The following is a 17773-nucleotide window of genomic DNA, read 5'->3' as shown; positions in this document are numbered from 1 at the left end:
CAAAACTGTTACATTTTGCCTCTAGTTTCAAGTTTCCCAAGAAAAAGAATAAATATTTCATTACTCCTTTTGCTTAAAATAAAATGCTGTGAGTCACAGAGAAACTGGCAGCCAGATCAAGTGGGCAATGTTGAAATATGCAGCTGGTTGTCTTCAAGCTGAAATGCCATGGCATAAAGTGACTGATAAAGGATGCTGGAGTCAAACTGACAAGTGACCATTCAAGAACACTTAGCTGAAAGCCAAAAATGCTGCAATCTCTGTTTATAATATGATTATGTTTCAAGTTACACAAAGGGAATGGGTAAACCCCTGGGAAATCTTTGCATGCACATGCTAGGCAAGAGCAAGAGAGGAGCTGCTTTTTGTCTGGCCTCTAGTCCATCAGAAACAAAGCTAAAAGTTAATTTTGTGTTGTTGGATAATTTCTCCTCCTTCTCATCTCGCTGCTTCATGCTGTTTTCACTTGGAGGCATCACCTTCGAGGCAGAGATTGAGCCCCAAGCCTGGGCAGCTCATCTGCATCCCTGTTTCTCCAGGAGCAAACACAGCCCTTCTCCCGCGGCGGTGCTGAGTCATTATTTTGGCACAAAGGACGGTTTGCTCTGCAAAAGGAAAACGGGTCTCAGAGGGGCACTTTTCCATGCTTTAGCACACACAGCACTGGCACAGACATGCGTGTAAACAGAAAGGCAGCGCAGGTCCCAGCACGGGCAAAGAGGGAGCAGAACAAAAGCTCAGAAGCCAGAAAGGATTTGGAGTGATGGGGAATGAAAGGAAGGACAATGTGAGGTGGGGAGAGGGAAGGAGGAGGGCAGATGTCGGGAAAGGTGGAAATAAAAGAAAGAGGAGGGAAGGGGGAGGGCAGCCAGGCGAGAGAGAAAGAGACTGGAAAGTGGTGAGGACAAGCAGGCAAAGGGCTGTGCTGGGAGGCAGCAGCAGGACACGGAGCTCAGCAGGCACAGCCCAACAAGTCCAGCTGGACAGGTCCGAGCTCCCTGGAGGCTCAGCCCAGCTGGTCCGCAGGTAAAACCAGGGTTTAGTGATGTGCTGGGTGTAGGGAGGTGCTGTTTCAGGGCTGAATTCAGATCCCACGTCTTTCTAAAGCAGGGATGGAGAAGGACACCCTCCTTCTCCAGGCACACAGGGGGATGGAAGGGAACCCCTGGGATGGTTGAGCCTCCTCTGTCCTCAGAAGTGTCAGGAGTGTCACCTTTCCCCACCAAGTTTCCACATTCCCTAGGACAGCAGAGCCCTGTCTTTCAGCTTCTGAGGCATGGCTAAATAACAGAGGTGTTCTCCCTCACCTGCATGTTCTCCAGTCACTGCAACAGGCTCAGCCCATGTCTCATTATGCAGTAGCAGAAAACTGTTATTTTGTACTGAATTCAAATGAGATTCCTGGATTATGCATGGAGAGATAACTTAAAGGTGAGAGCCTGGATGAAGAGCAGGGGCAGGCTGTGTGCTGCTCTCAGGGCGAGGTGTTGCACTCAAGGTCAGTAAATCAATCACCATCCAGCAGACAGAAAAGAAATTGGACAATGCAGAATCTCTCTGACACACAGATCCTAAGCACAGCCTTCTGGCCTGGCTCCAGTGACAGAAATAAAGGGTTTCACTCCCTGTGGCACCATTGCTGCTGCTGCTTTCAGCACCTGGGCAATTCTTCTTCCCAGAGTGAGGACAGCTTTCATAATCCATTATTGCACTTGCTTGAACTTCTTACCCATCCATCACACATGCCAGCACTCATGGCATTGTGGACCTCACACTTCACATCCCTCAGATGTGTCCTTCCCCTTGCAGGGCTGACTTGCCCTCAGGTTTCTGTCCACAGAATGTCAGCTCCATAAATTATTATTTCCAAGTGAGAGCTTGGGGCTGCTGAGAGAAATCAGCAGCTCTCTCTTCCACCCTCTTCCTTCAGCACTGTGTAAATCTAACTTTCACCTGACAACTGGAAAAATAATAACCCACCACTGCCTTTTGGTTTCTATCAAGATAAGAGTTGAAATATTTTATCAACATGAATTCTATCTAACATCTGTATTTGTTTTAAATCCCAGCCTGCCTGCCCTCTCCTCAGAACAGCTGCTGTCAACCCTGCTAATTGTATGTGCAAATGGATTCAAAAATCCCCTCAAATATATAAAAATCAGCAGGTACAGTGTTTGTGAAGATCTGTGGAGCCATCCAGGTAAAGTACATGGGGGATTTATCACCCAAATGCATGTTGTATATATATATATATGCATATGCATATGCAACTCCTTTGTGTAATGCATGTGCAACTCCTTTGTGCCCCGTGGGAACACAGTTCATAAAACTGTATCACTGCAGTGAGGCTCCAACGTGTCACACAGCTAAATGTGATTAACCATCTTTCCCGAGTCAATTCAATCATTTCAATGCATCTCAGCCACTCTTCAGTGTGAGCCTTGAAGAAAAACAAGTTGTTGTAAGGAATAGCTGTCTAGGGGGAAGAGAGGAAACATCTTCATTTGCTGCCAGAACTGATTTGCTGCCCAGCACGCGGCCAAGGCTCAGCTGGGCACCTGCAGAGGGACACAGCCATCTCTCCAGCTGCTGGGACCAAGGGGCTGCTTCTGCTCATGGGGAGTTAAGAAGGCAATGCCAGCCTGTGCTGAGCAGGAGCAGCAAAGCCAAGGGAATCCTGTTCAGGCTCTTGCAGGATTTGGTTGAGTTTTACCCTCTCCACATCTCTCATTTTATTGGTTTCTTTCTGTCCAAAGGAAGAGTGAAATTTGTTTTCCAGGTGCCATGGGAAGAGTGTTGCTCCAGCACAGCCCATGCTGGTTTGTGGCTTCAGGGGGAGATCCCAAAAAATGAAAACCTCAAGTGCATTTCCAGCTCAAACAGCACCTTGCTTTCCTTCCCTATTTTGTTTGCCCTTGATCAAAGTCAAGCCTTTGTTAAGAGCTGGCATGAGTGTCTGAGAGCCACCACAACCTTTATTTTCCATGGTGAATAATGGTAAGTAATTAATATTTGACCAGGGGACAACTTGCATCACAATCTGAAGGTTTTTTAAGCTGTCAGTCAAAAAGCATATTTGTAATGGGCTTAACATTTTTTTCCTCTGCAATTCCAGAAGGGAAACCCTGGATAAGTGTGCACTGTTACATCTAAAAATGTGACACAAGAGTGATACGAAAACAAGGATGCCACAGTCCTCTGGGTGTGTGAGAAATCCTAAGTGTTGCTGTGCAGGAGAAGGGTTCTCCTCTCACTGGGAGCTGGTGCCTGTTCACCTGCAGATGCCCAGGGGAACAGGGAAGAACACCAGGGATCCACTGTTGCTGTGCAGGAGAAGGGTTCTCCTCTCACTGGGAGCTGGTGCCTGTTCACTGACACCTGCAGATGCCCAGGGGAACAGGGGGGAACACCAGGGATCCATACATTGTGATGAAGAGCAGATTTGGGGTTGCTTCCCCACTCCCCATTCACTCCCTCCTCTCCGTGCCTCACCCAAGTGACCCTTTCAGCCTGCAGGATCCTGCTAGTTCCTGTTAGAAAGGTTTGGAAATAGATAACCCTTTGCACTCCCTCCTCCCCTCGTCCTCTCCTGCACATCTTGAAAGACACCACGGCACAAATTGCCAGCAAAAGTAGCTGCAGAGCAGGCGAGCCACATCTAATGACACCACTCAGCCCCTAAATGGCTGTCACTCCCATTACGGAATTAGTCCTGACAAGGAGTCATTCTCCCTGCAGTAAACACACGCAGGGAGTGCAGCAGGCTGCTCCCAACTTTATTCCTCTGCTGGTGCTGCTGCTGAAGCTGATGTTTGGCACCTCCATGAAATTTTCCATACGTGTTAACAACCCCCCAGTACTCACTTCCTGCTGAGCCACAAGGACAGAGGTCCAGACTGCTCTTTCCTGCCACAGAAAGGATACCCTTCATCCATTTCTTTGAAGTACACACCAAAAGGATAATTATTTATCATCTTGGTTCACCTATCTTTTTTTCATGCATTCCTGGAAACTTCAGTGCTTTCTTCTGTCTCCCCTCTGAGGCTCCAGGTTGTCCTGACCCACCAGAACAGAGGCACCTCCATCTCTGTGAATCAGCTTCCTCTTGTTTCATTTGTAGCAAACAGCAAATAATTGGAAAGACAGGTTCTAAGGGGGGAAAAAAGCTTGCAGAAAAGAAAAGTGAGAAGCCTCTAAGTGCTATCAAAGAGGAACTCGGAATACGGAAGATCCACAGTGTTAGGCTTTGTCTTTGCAGCTTTTTACTGTCCTCACTTCATGACCTTAAAGATGTTGTTCCCATGAAATTTCCATTTTCCAGTCTTTTCCTCTTTTGTTTTGTTTTGTTTTGTCTTTCAACAGAGAAGTGAAGAGTAAGAGAATAGAGGTAGGTTTATCAGGAAGCTTAGCTCGATCTTCTGCCTGACTCCTAACATGTTGAGAGGGGAGGAAAGGGTGGAGCAGCTCATTGCTATGCTGTTGTTGCATGCCAAGGAATGGCTGATGAATACATAAAATGGTCTATCCCTGCAGGGCAGGGTTATCTCCCTGCTGCTCGACCCTCAGCGAATTCCTCTGCTGAAGACAACCAACTGCTCCACTGAGCAGGAGGAGGAATTAGGAATCCTCTTCTGCTCAGCCTGAGCAAACAGCCCAAATCCGAGGGTGGTCCTGTCTCTGAAACGCCCCCGGCTTTGCAAACAAATGCACCAGACAGAAATCACATTGCTCTGCTGCATGACAACCCCAACCAACAAGGTGTGAGGTTAATAACCCTAAAAATCTCCTCTCCGTGTGCATTTCTCTGTGCTAATAAAGCTTTGTTAACCCTATTAATTGCAATTTGCATAGACTCAGTGAATTCCTTCTTGTTAAAGACTTTCTTGTTTCCTGCTTCCTCTTTTATGAGATGGAGAGTTACCCTGAGACTGTTCTGCAGCAGATCCTGTGCAGAGGTGATCCTCTTGTCATGAAGGTCCTGCATTTCTGAAGACTTTAAATCCACTCCAAACCAAGTGTGGATGTGGGTTTATCCAGACAGAGGCTGTCAAGTAGCCCTTTTAATTGTTTCCATTATTTCTGAAGTGCTAGGTTTTGTACTTGCATCATGCTCCAGCATTCAGGTGGGTTGGTCACAGGGCTTTGAAGTGAGAAACCACCCATGGCTGGGTCCTTGTGCACATCCCACCATCCCTGCCCTGTCTGAGCACTTCTGGCTCCCAGTACATTGTATTTAAAAGTACCTAGGTAAAAGATCTTTTTCCAGTGCTATGTGGAGAGAGCTGATGGTCTCTGTTGAAAGCTGAAAAATGCTCTTTTTGGAGTCTTTTCCTGGTCATTTGCATCTTTAAATGTCACGAGGAAGGGAGCAGATGAGCCAGCTTCCATCTATCATTTGCCAGGAATGTGTAACCAGGACCAAATAGGAATCATTTATCTGATGTACAAGAACCAAGTTTAACACAGCTCTGGAAGACCTCATGGCATTGGTTTCTTCTGGTCTGGGATGGTCCAAAGCTGTTATTGACAGACTGGCCTTTGCAAAGCTGATCCACACAAACAAAACAAGGGATTGTATTGGCTTCTTGAGCTCCTGAGAAACCTCTGGAAAAAGCGGACATGGCTTTGAAATTTGGTTCCACTTTGTTTGTCCCCAGTCCCATTTGGTACCTTTTGAAGTTTCCTCTCATTGTTCCTCATTGATCAGTGACTGGCAATAAAAAGCAATATGTAAAAATAGAAAATGATACGTGGGTACATGGGGGCGTGGGGTTGTATTAACTTATCTATGTATTTATCTATATATCTTTGTATATAAAATATATTTTGTATATAAATATATGGGTATTTTAAGTGAGGATTTAAAGAGTTCCAACTGCCTGCCTAAAAATCAAAAGACGTTTAGGGAAAATGCAAAATTATAATTTCTTATGACAGTAAAGTTATGTTTATTTAACCTATTTCCTGTGCTGGCTTTCAAGTCTTATCCTGAAGAAAATGTTTTGCCAATGCTTTATCATATTTTCACAACTTGGACTTTAAAGAAAATGATCATCCCTGAGCTATTTTTTTTTCAGATCTTCAGAAACTTTAAATAGCATTTTCTGCCTTCATCACAAAACCAGTTAAGCACTATCTGACCAAATGCGTGAGCAGAAATATCATTTTGTTCAAGCTTTTAAACTCTCCTTGTCAACAAATGATTTGAGCATCTCTGCAGAGTGTACTGTCACTTCTCTGCCATCTGTCATCCATCACTTTTTCTCTCTTTTTCCCCAAGGAGAAATGTCAATTGTTGATTTATATTTCATGTTTTCCTTTACAAAAGAAAATCCTATTAGGATACAAATAAATTTTGTAGCTCTTACTCAACTTCTCAGAGGTCATTAATTGTTCTCTTCCAGGCACTATGTAATTCCTTCCTACTCACATATTCTGGTTTTCTTCCTTTTTTATAATTTTATTTTAGGAAGCCATACCTTCTGCTCACTTGAAAGTAAGGAAAGCATAAACAAGTTTCAGCAAAAGTACTAATTGTTTGTTGGTACTGCTGGGAAGATGTGGAATCAAAGGTCTGTGGATTATTCTAAATTAGAGGAGACAAACATTATTATAATTTCGCATGTCTAGGACAGCCTCAGACTCACAATTAGTTTTGGAAAAAATGTTTTAAATCACCTGTGGCAAACCATTTCCCATCAGCTCTCACACACTCTGGCATAAGAGATGGCACATGGGCAGACCAGAACAGCTGACATGTTCAGAGACAGAATTAAGATTCCCTTTTGATTTTAAACCTAAGAAAGAAGGGAGGGAAGAGATGGTTTTACTGCTGTATATTTAAATTGATCCATTTACATCCATTTTAAATGCACTGTCTGTCCACTCCCTTAGGAAAATGCTGATTTTCTACACATGGAAAACCATTGTTAATTTTGAACCAGAGGACCTGTTCCTCAGTTTTTGGCTCAAAAAGTGTGGTGATGGTGTTTGACCTTCCCTTCTCCTTGGATGCTCCTGATGAGCTTCCTGTTATCTGGCTCGGAGCCCTGTGGGACAAGCAGTGACAAAGGAAAAGGCACCTGGTGCCAGAGGGAAGCACCACAGGGGGCTCTGCTGGAGAGGCAGATTCAGGGGAAGGGTTGGAAACCTCTCTGAAACTCTCCATGCTTTTACTGCCCTGGAATTGTGTGGGAACTGGAGGAATCTCAGATGCAGGCAGTGCTTTCCCAGCAAGGCTGCCCCACTGCAGTGACCATGGAGAAGGAAAACCAGGCTGGTGGTGGCTTGTGGTGGATTTTCCCTTTCAGGAGTGTAGGGCAGAGTTTGGAAGCTGCCAGAAATTTTGGTCCCAGTTTATACTACACTCAAAGGAAGATTTATGCTTCTGAGAGAAGGAAGTTTTGGACACAGCTGGTAAAGAGCCCAATTTGAAAATTGTAATAGTTGCCATGAGTTTATTTCCTCTCCATCTGCTTTTGATCACTTTTTTCCAGCTCTGGAGAGTCTTCAGCTAATGGGTAGGATTTTCACTTTAGCTTAGAAAAGCTGATGGTTTCACCATTTAATTAAAAGTAGCACTTGTAATGATTTAAGTGTCTCCCGTTGCACAGGGAGGTACCCACAGCAAACCGCTGCTGTAGGGGAAATGGTGCTGCTCCAGCTTTGGGAAAAGCCCTGGCTTGGTTCGGAAGCTCTGGTTGTGGCTACAGGGTGAAATGGACACTCAGGAGTGATTATTTACGGCCTCCCTCCCCTACCTCACATTTCTACTTTTCTTGAAAATTACTGATTTATCTTCTGTTTAAATGCCATAAAAGAGAATCTCAGTTCCTGAGGAACCTCTGGTAACCTCCAATTGGATCCCTATGGTGGGATTCACTAGGAAAGGGTCACCCAAGGCCCTGTGCCCCTCACAGCCCTTCCATGAGCATTTCCCCATTAAAGCAGGATTACTGTGGTGAATTGTGCAATTGGATTTTTGAGCCGAGCGTCTTCAGTAGAAACAGGCGCAGTGCAAAGCTAAATAACAGATGAATAATTTCAACAGAAAAATGTAACACATTGCCCAGAGGAGCCTGGTGATGTCATTTACCTCATTTCCCCTGTGCCTGAGATGATGTGCTGCTTCCAGCAAAAGGTGAAAGTCTGCTCACCCCTCCGCATCCCTGTGCACTACAAATTAGATCCAGATGAAGCTGACTTTGATTTAAACACCCTTGCAGGAGGAACATCGGCGAGCTAATTAAACTTGCAGCAGTTCACCTTTGTGAGAGCTTAATTAGCTGAGATACTGCCTTCTCTATATTTATCTTGTGTGTTTTGCAGAGATGTGTGTTGAGAGCAGGGTTGATTTGTGGGTTGTGTAACCACAAGTGTGCATAAGCTCTTCAGTTCATCTCCCTGAAATGCTGGGTGTGGGATCCTGTAGGATCAATGTTTTTTTTTTTTTTTTTTTTTTTATACTTGGAGCCTGAATATTCAAGTTCTCTGAGTGTTTTCAGACACAAGTGCCATAATTTTAAACTAAGTTGCACCAGTGCTCGAATTGCTGGTGCATGTCCATTAAGGTCAGGTCACCTTTCATACATATCCTGAGAAAAGTCATTGTGCTCCCCTGAAATATTTTTTAAAGTATGTAAAAGTCATGTAAGTTGCACAGACCACTGCAATTCTGGAAGATAATTGCTTTAAAAGTACTTATATCACTGCCTTCCCCGAAAAATTCCAATGCTCTTGGAGAATACCTGGGAGCAGTCCATAATAGTGCAATAAATATTCATCAGGGCTTTGGTGGATGGCTTTGGAGAACTTCTAATTACCTCTAATTAGGCTTACAAAGCCTCCCTTGTGCACGCTTAACTAGTTCAGACTTTTCTGGTTGTCAGTTCTTTCCTCCCCTGAAGGGCAGCTCTGGGCTCTGCTCACACCTGGCATTGTCACACACAGCCAGGAGGAGAGATCCAGGGAAAGGAGGTGGGAAATTAAATCGGGAGACTTCGAGAAAGGGACTGTCCTGCCGGAGGTGTGGGGCCACTGAATATTTGACCAAATTTTAAATTGATCCATTTACATCCATCCCCCAAATATGGGAAATGCAGGAAATCCAGCTTCTTCCAAATCTCCCAAATCTGGGAAATGCAGGGAAATCCATCTTCTTCCAAATCCCCCAAATATGGGAAATGCAGGAAATCCAGCTTCTTCCCAGCAGTGGGGAGAGCATGGCTGGCACCTTCTGGGTGCAGAGCACAGCCTGAAAGCATGGATCCTTGTGGAAATCATTGTCCTGCTTGGGACAACATCGTGTTTTTCCGGGAATTAAATGTCCCAGGAGTGATGGTGGGCGTTATTTGATTTATTGGTGATTTGGTGGCAGCAGCAGCCCAGCCCCAGGAGGTGCTGTCAGCCCAGCTTTCCAGGGGTCCTACCCTCATCCACCCTGCAAGGGCCATCTCTAGCCTTGGATGCCTTAAACACTCTGCATCTTCATGGGAGATGGGGGTATAAATTTCAATTTAACTTTTTGGTGCTGTGTTTTCCTAAACGTGGCACGTGAGGGGCAAGGCGAGCCTTGGCAGGGCTGGACAAGGTGATGTGGATAAAGGAAAAGGATGTGCATGGCTCTGAGCTCCCACTTTGGGACCAGCACTGCTGACCCCCTTACATTCCACCTACACAGAAATCCTTGCAGGGACCATTTTGCAGACATCCACTTTCCCATTTAATCGATTTTCACTGCTGACAGCTGGATTATTTGGGTAAAGATGTTTACATATTGGATAATCACCAAGAAATTGAAGTGCTGACTAGAGTGAACCATCTCCTCAAACGTTTGGGGAATTGCTTGTAATCAGTTGTTGCTATGACTCTGGACACATTTCCCTGTATCCTAGCAATGATTGTCTCTGACTGAAGCGTTGGCTGCTACGTCTGGGATCCTGATGGAAATATTCCGACTCTCAGCTCCCTGCCTTCACTTGTGCCATCTCTGTCATGTCTGACCTCCTGCCCTGCTCCACTAAGCTGGTAACTTGCCTCAGGCAGTGTCATTCCTTGCAACACAGCAATTTACACCTTGCAGAAATGATTGGGGTATTAGAATAACATCACTTCTGTATGGGACCTGACAGGATTTTTAATAAACCGTGTTGTGATCGGAGCTTACCAGCCGCAACTCACTGCCTTCCAAACCACTGCTACTGAATTCCCCCTCAAAAGCCTCATTGATTTCTGCCTGCATAATTTGTACATTTGTGTTTTCCTTCTGTGAATAGAGGACCAAACAATGGCAGTGCATTGAAGCAAATATCCCTCAATGAAATACTTTCATGATTTCCAAAGCACCTTTACTTGCAGGAGGAAAAAATAACAAACTCCAGCAATAAAAAAAGGTTACTGTTGTGTGGGTTGTCAAATATAGAAAGTTTTCCACGCTTCTAGAAAACAGCATGTTCCAGAGGAGAACAGGCCATGATGAGTTGGGGCCAGAGGTTTGGCTCTCTCAGCTTGTTTCCCCCTGGAATTCTGCAGCAGTCACTGGCTGAATGTCAGAGGCTGAAAGCTGATGCTGGGGGAAGGGCTGATGTTCAGGGCTGCCAGGTTTTGGGGTTGCACCACAGGGCTTGTGATGTTTCACCACAGCCTCAGACACTGAAGGGCAATAAGTACCTGACAACCTCTGTTTTTTTCCATTATAGCTGTAAAAAATCTTTGTCAGGAAGTGCAGTGTATGGTCTCTGTAGTATTGGGGTAGTAAGGATTGCAAAGAACATCATACACACATTTATTCCTATGATTTTAAAGAAAAACTCCTTATCTTTGGACTGTGACTCATGTTTGTGGGCGCTTTTTTATGTTAAGTGGTCAGCACTTTCTTCCTTGAACAAAGCAAGGCTTAGCTCAACGATTTGAGTGCTCATTAAGGACTGAGATGAGAAATCTCTCTCCATCAGAAAAGAGATGCCTCACAGGAGCCTCTTCTGCTGCAGGTGTTTGAATACATGGAGCAAAATGGCTCTTCAGCCCTGCAGCACAGCCTTTGTATTTGCTATTATAGTTGATTGATTTTTCACTCTGTGCTGTGTGGAGCTGTCTGCCTGATTTCCATTTACAATCTCCATTGCTCACGGAATTTATGGGTTACAGGACACATGCTGTATATCATATGATATATATCCAAAGCCATAGGATCAAACTCAACTGCTGCCACATAGGAACAGCTCTTTATCTAACAAAATTTTCATCCCACAAAATGGAAATAATCAATGATTTCAGTGTTGTCCTGTTCCAAGAACCTGGATTGATTCCCCTGCCAGTAACAGGATCATGACTAAGAATATTTGAAGATTGCAAATATTCTATTATAAGCACTTTCTGGATAGGCATAGGGAATAATTTTTCCATGCCTACCTTTTCTTTCTTTCTTTACACAAATTTAAGTTCTTGCTGCAACCCACAAATTGGTCAGCTCCTCTCTGACTGAAGTAAAATGCTTTCATCAGGTTTGCTAGAAAATAATGTTACCATGAGCCTTGCTACTAACAGGGGGTTCTGTTATTTCCTGCTCATTTATCCACACCTATTTTTGTATAAAATAGTCTGGAGAGTCCAGACTATTTCAAAACTAAAATTAATTTTTAAAAAAATTAATTAATTACAAAAGTTAATTTAAAACTATTAAGATTTTATATCTTTCCTATTCCATAATGGCAAAATTTGAAAGGACAAATACCTTTTACTCCTGGTGGATGGTGTGGATATTCCAGAGGACATCAAGGAAAGTAAGTCAAGACACTCTGTGGTTTGGGAGATGGGTTACAAAACAAAATATCTGTGTCCATGTCTCCAAAGTTCTATCTCCAGGTCATTCTCTATGGTTTGGTTGCATTTCCTTCCTCACAGATGAAGGGAGGTGGTTGATCTTGTTCTTTGGGTGTGCCTTGGGTGTAGGTAATCCCATGTGAGAGTTTCAAACCTGTGGAGCAGGAGATTGCTCAGGCCAAGAGTTGTGTTCCCCAAGGGAAGGAGCCATTTGATTTCTAAACCCAGAGGCCAGAGCTGGGAATGGGTTTTTATTCCTCCAAGTTCCACTCAGAGCTGAATGTGTGATCTGAAACCCATTTCCAGTTGGAAACATGTTACAGGAGATCAAAAAAAAATATTTCATCCCCTCAGATGATAAACTTTTATGTCTTCTTCCTGTGGAACAGTGAAATAAAAATGACATGACTGTTTCCATTTGCCAAGAGCATTTTCAGCCTGAGCCAACCCAAAGGCACAACTTGGTATTTTCAAGTGTCAATCAAAGATGCTTTTCCTTCAGCTGGTGCAGGGTCCAACAATGGGCCATATGGGACACCACTCTGTGCCAAAAGAAGAAGAATAGAATCAGGAATAAAATATGTCAAAGTATCTTCATGCTAATTCCAAGCTCTACAGTCATCATGATGGGAGTTGATGTAGCCATGCCAGCCCATTCATCTTGCTTGGCAAAATTAGAAGCAGTCCAGGTAAAAATATCCCTGAACTTTTGGATGTTTAGAGTGGCAGGATGAGGCCTAAAGACATCATGATAAATTGTTTTTGCAGAAAAGTGCAAAAAATAACTGAGTTCCTGAATAACATGAGACTGCTGAGGTTTTCTGACAATACTTTGGTGGGCATGGTCCAGATTTCCAAAGATATCCAGGCACTTGAAATCAAGTGTTTGTGTTCCTCTACTCTGACTGAGCAGTGAGTAGTGCTGTAAATAACTGCTGTGCAAATACAAGAGTTGTACATGGATCTGAAGGAATGGCCAGTGTGTTGTCAGCATGCAGGACAAGAAGCTGTAATTTTAGATGAAGACACTATATTTTTGGGGAAATCAGTGGGAAATGGGTTCCTTTTGGGAAAAACATCCTCCTTAATCAACAACACTGTTGTGATCCAGAAAACTGTGGGAGTAACAGATGGCTGATGTTTCTTTTTGTGTGGGCCAGTCAGCAGGAAAATAATAGAAGCCCGTGTCTTAATGAGCAGAGAGAAGATGGGAGCCTGAAGGTACCAGAAACGTGGGAGGAGGGTGCAGACAAATCAGGCTCTGCCTTCCCGGTTATCCAAAACCTCTCCCATCTGTTGCACAAAAAGAGATGCAAAGGGGAAAAGGATCTTTGGCCCTAATCCAGACTCAGGACAACTTTTTTCTGGAGCTCTTGGGTTGTCCCCTCTCCACCTGCCCAGGTGCACACTAGGGAGAGGCAGCACCCCCAGCACATATCGGTATGGTGAGTGTGGCCACAGCTTCTCTGCAGCCAGAAAAGATGATGCTCTGAATCCTATTATTTTATTTTTTAACTTTGAACATAGACTTTATAGTAGGTATGAAAAGCATCTCAACTGGGTTGATCATAGCTAAACCACCTGACAGGATGGTAGCATCTTTCCAATTCCAAAAATTCTCTAAGAAACACCACCTTTTCTTTCCTGTTTGTGCAGCACTTCTGAAGATTCCCATCCTAAGACTGTCTGTGAACTATATATGAATGAACCCAGTAAATAAAGAAATTGATGGAAAAATGAAAAGTCTGGAAAAGAACTGCCACTACAACATCTACTGCAGGAAGCTTTTGGACAGTGCTTAAGGAAGTCTAAACATGAGGTTTTTTTCATCCCAGCTCTTTCTAAATTAAGAAAGAAAACAAATGCTGTTGAACTCTGGAAATCAGAAATCAGAGTTTCAGGGTTGCTTCCAAAGCTGTGGGAAAGCTGCCCTTATTTGCCACACAAGCAAGGCAGGACCCTGGTGCCAATGAGTGGGATCCAGTTACTACTCAACTATAATTGAGATTTAAGAGCTATCATTTCCTATTGGTTAACCAAGGAAATATTTATGGCCAAAGCTTTGTGCCAAGCACAATATTTATGACCAAGTTTTTACCACTGGCTGCATTTTTTTAATGCTGATTTTTGCACAGAGGACACAGATCACATCCACACTGATGTGGGCATGAAAATGAAGGCTGAAGTCATCAAGACAGAGCCTGGAGTAGGGTCTATCTCTGGCAAAGCTCATCTCTGTCTTCACAGCAGCCTTGGTGAGGGCGCTTGAGGTATTTCAGGCTCAGATCACTCTCCTCTCCATGCCTGGCTAAAATATCCTCTGTTCAGGGAGCTGAGGCCTGGCATGGGAGTTGTTCTAGGTCATGTTTATGCAGTGGCATCAAGAGCTTCAAATCAGGGACCTCCTGAGCTCCACTGATGAAACAGGGGTGGCTGGAGAAGGTCCCAGCTCCTGCTCTGCAGATGGATGGGCAGGTCCTGCACCTGACCCTCACAGCCTAGGCTGTTCAGCAGGTTTGTGACACTTCCCATCACCAGGCCAGGAGCTCAGGGGAGGTTGTAGCTTGCTCAGTCACCTCATCTAGCTAATTACAGCCTGTTCTCAGGAGCCCTAGCTTTGCCTGTAGCCTGCAGCCCCCTCAGACAGGTTTGCACTGGCTGGGAAGTTGTGATCTGTTGCTGAAGCTGACTGGGGAGAGGAAAGGATTTGTCAGTCACTCAGCTCCAGATTTCTACAGTGAGTAAATTGGGCAGTGTTTGCCCTCTGGTGAGGAAGGACAAGAGCCTAATTTAGATCCACAAAGCTGAGCAGTGAAACCAAAGCTATCCTTGGAGAACAAACTTGTCTGGAGAAACATGCTTCAGTTCTCTAATTTAAAAATCCATCTTTGTGGCTCTTAAGAGAAGTGAAAGCTGCCTCCTTGCTCTTTATGGGCTCTTTACAATGGAGTCTGGCATTTACAAATAAGATGTAGAGGTTCATCTGATCTGTAACATGAGCCCTTTAATAGTTGTAGAGCTGGAAGTCTTAATGAGGCCATGACTTTCTGCTTTGCTTCATTTCCTCTTTCAATGCTTGGCTCACTTTGTTTGTGGCTTTGTTTAAGTACAGCCAGAACCACAAATCCTCCTGTTGCTTCATTAATAAAGAGCCTTATTCAGAAATTCCCAGGATATGCCTGAATGAGCAACAGGAAGAAGAGAAGTCCAGAGAGGAAGAAATGTGTGGATTATTGCGTTTTGTTGGCATGATGAGTCATTGGTCAGACAAAAAGAGAATCAATGTGTTGCTGTGGGGGACAGAGGTGGGAACAAGTCTGGAGACAGAAGGAATGAGAGAATTCCCCCTGCTCTCCATCAGCACAGGCTGTTCAAAGATAAATACAACTGGATTCTCCCCAGAGCTTCGTTACGGAGTTAATCCTGCAAGCTCCCTTAGCTCCCAGCCTGGCAATGTGTGAGAATTCCAGGGCAGCCCAAAAGGTTAATGCATGAGGGCTCTTGTGCTGGGGTTCAAATCCTAATGAGCACAGAGAGGAGGGGGAGATGCAGCATTAGCCACACTGCCTGCTCTGGAGCGTGCATGTCTGTGCTCCAGCCCCACTGAGCATCTCCTCATGGATGGGCTCCCCTGGCTCAGCACTGGGGGTGCCTGGATGCCTTGGAGTGGCCACCTAGAACAGAGCTAGACAAGATTAAGAGAGCAAAAGCAGGTACTTATTGAAGTGCCTTGGGCAGTCAAAAGCCTCCAAGAGGGGCTACAGCCAAGACTGACAATCGTCATTAGTTTTTCTCACAATTATAAGTATGGTCCATTTCCATATCAGGGGTTAATCCTCCAATTACAGCTTCAGGTAATGAAGTCATAAACCCCCAGGTTTCTCCTCTCCCAACTTACTTCTTGTTTACACTTCTCAGGCCCTGAAACAGTAGGGTGTCCTTGAGTTTCAGGCCCAGAGAGAAATTGTTTCACCCAAATAAAATGGGAAGGCAGTTATTAACATGCTGTGGAGCTTTAGAGTTATACACTAAAGTACAGGATCAGACAAATATAAAAGCTAAAATCCTAAGGCATCACCCTGACTGGACAATCTGTGCCTGTGGTGTCCCAAGTACCCAGGGCTGGGCTGCCAGGTGTGTGCTCAATGTGGGACTGAGAGGGACACTGCCCTGCAGGGGAATCAGGTGGGAGGTGCAGCTTTGGAGCATCTCAGAAGTTTGGCACAGCTGGGTTCTCCCTGGGGGTGAGGTTTAGCAAAGCCATGGCACTGCCTTTGTCTGCAGGGCCTGGTCAGTGCCACCAGGGTGCTCCAGGAAATAATAAGAGGATATGGTAGAATTCTGTGGCTGAAACAAATCCACTCCATAGCCAACTTCCAAGAAGACAAGAAGCCTTGGAGAAGCCTGGGCTCCATAATTGTATCTACTGCTTTGGAAATAATCATTCCTACATTTACAGGCAGCATCTCTCCCTCCTCTCTGTGTGCTCATTAGGATTTGAATCCTTTCACATTCCCACAGTGTTGTTTTACTGTTGTTCTCACTCTCATGCAGGTGTCTCAGCTCCCCTGCACGGCCAGAAGCCTCTCACACAGTAAAAAAATCTTTGATTTAGTTAAAAACGTCTTTCAAAGCATTCTTTCACTTCAGAAAGAAACCAAAATGAATATGAATAAATCAGAGTCACTCTTGAGAGGCCAGCAGTACCTCGCAGGTTTCCCCAGAGGCAGATGGAGCCTGCTCTGCTCAGAAACAGCCCTGCACATCCCTCTGCTCTGCTCATTTCAGTGCACTTCTCACTGAAAGGAAATCTCTCCCCTTTCACTGTTGGTTTTCTTCCTTCTGCTTTTGCCCCACCTGAAGTCTCTGTTGATGACAAAGCAGTTAGGAACAGGAGAGGGAAACCTTCTTCACAGGAACAGAGAGACAAGGAAAATAAATCCCGCTCCCCTTTGAATGCAAAGCTGATGTTTCTCAAGCATTCCATTAACCTGAGCTGTTCCCTGTGCCAAGCCCAAATGGGCAACGGGTAAGGAGATATTATCATTATAATGTCTCACCCTGGTAGGTTTAAACATCCCAATGACATTTTACAAAATAAACAGAGGTCAAGGGCTTGCCCTGGAGAGCTGGTTGTGACATCCAAGACAAGATCATGGAGAGAGAGCAAATTCAAAGGAAATGTGCAGTCCTAGGATTCCCTGGCAGTGGAGCTGCTTCTGCCTCCTCGAGCAGCTGAGTTTTTTCAGTATTGAATGAGGCAGGAGAGGGGGCTTAGGCACAGTTTATGTGCAGGCACCCTCCTCTCAGGGACCTTCAATCTGCTTCTGCCAGTGTCTTTTATAGAATAAAAATTATTTGAGAAAGGTTTAAAGTAGACTAGAGATTTACAGGAGTGCAGAATACAAGAAGGCACAGTCGATTCTTCCCAGATCCTTGCAAAATCATGGAATTCCACTAAATGGCTCAAAACTGAGCTTGTTACTGGCTTGCCCTTTTTCCAAGGGCAAGTCTGAGATTTCACTGGAAACCTTAGGGAAACACTGCCTTGTTTCTGTTTTGTTCAGTCTAGAATCTTCAATAATTGGGATGTTTGAATCAGCTTTTGTGAACATCTGGATCACCCAAATTATCCACGTCTTTTTTGGACAAAGGAAGATAACAATAATGAGGAGACTCAGAGCTGGGTCCCTGGAAATCAGGCTGGAGTTGCAGCTTTATGCACAATAAAAAAAAATAATTAAAGCCTTTAAATGGCATCTTTTGTTCCAGTCAGAGTCCCTTGCACATGTACCAGTGGAAGTCATCGCCTTCTAAATTCACACAGGAGCTGATGGAAATTTTGTTATGGCCCAATGATGCAGAAAGAAACTGGCAGTGAGATTTAACAAGGTCACTTCAAGGCACAGAAACCACTGTAAAATATGCTCATTCCACACATGGCCAGCGAGGT

Source organism: Onychostruthus taczanowskii, unplaced genomic scaffold (genome assembly GCF_017590055.1).
Source record: "Onychostruthus taczanowskii isolate IOZ18803 unplaced genomic scaffold, ASM1759005v1 scaffold157, whole genome shotgun sequence".
Lineage (NCBI taxonomy): Eukaryota > Metazoa > Chordata > Aves > Passeriformes > Passeridae > Onychostruthus > Onychostruthus taczanowskii.
Note: the sequence above shows the minus strand (reverse complement) of the source record.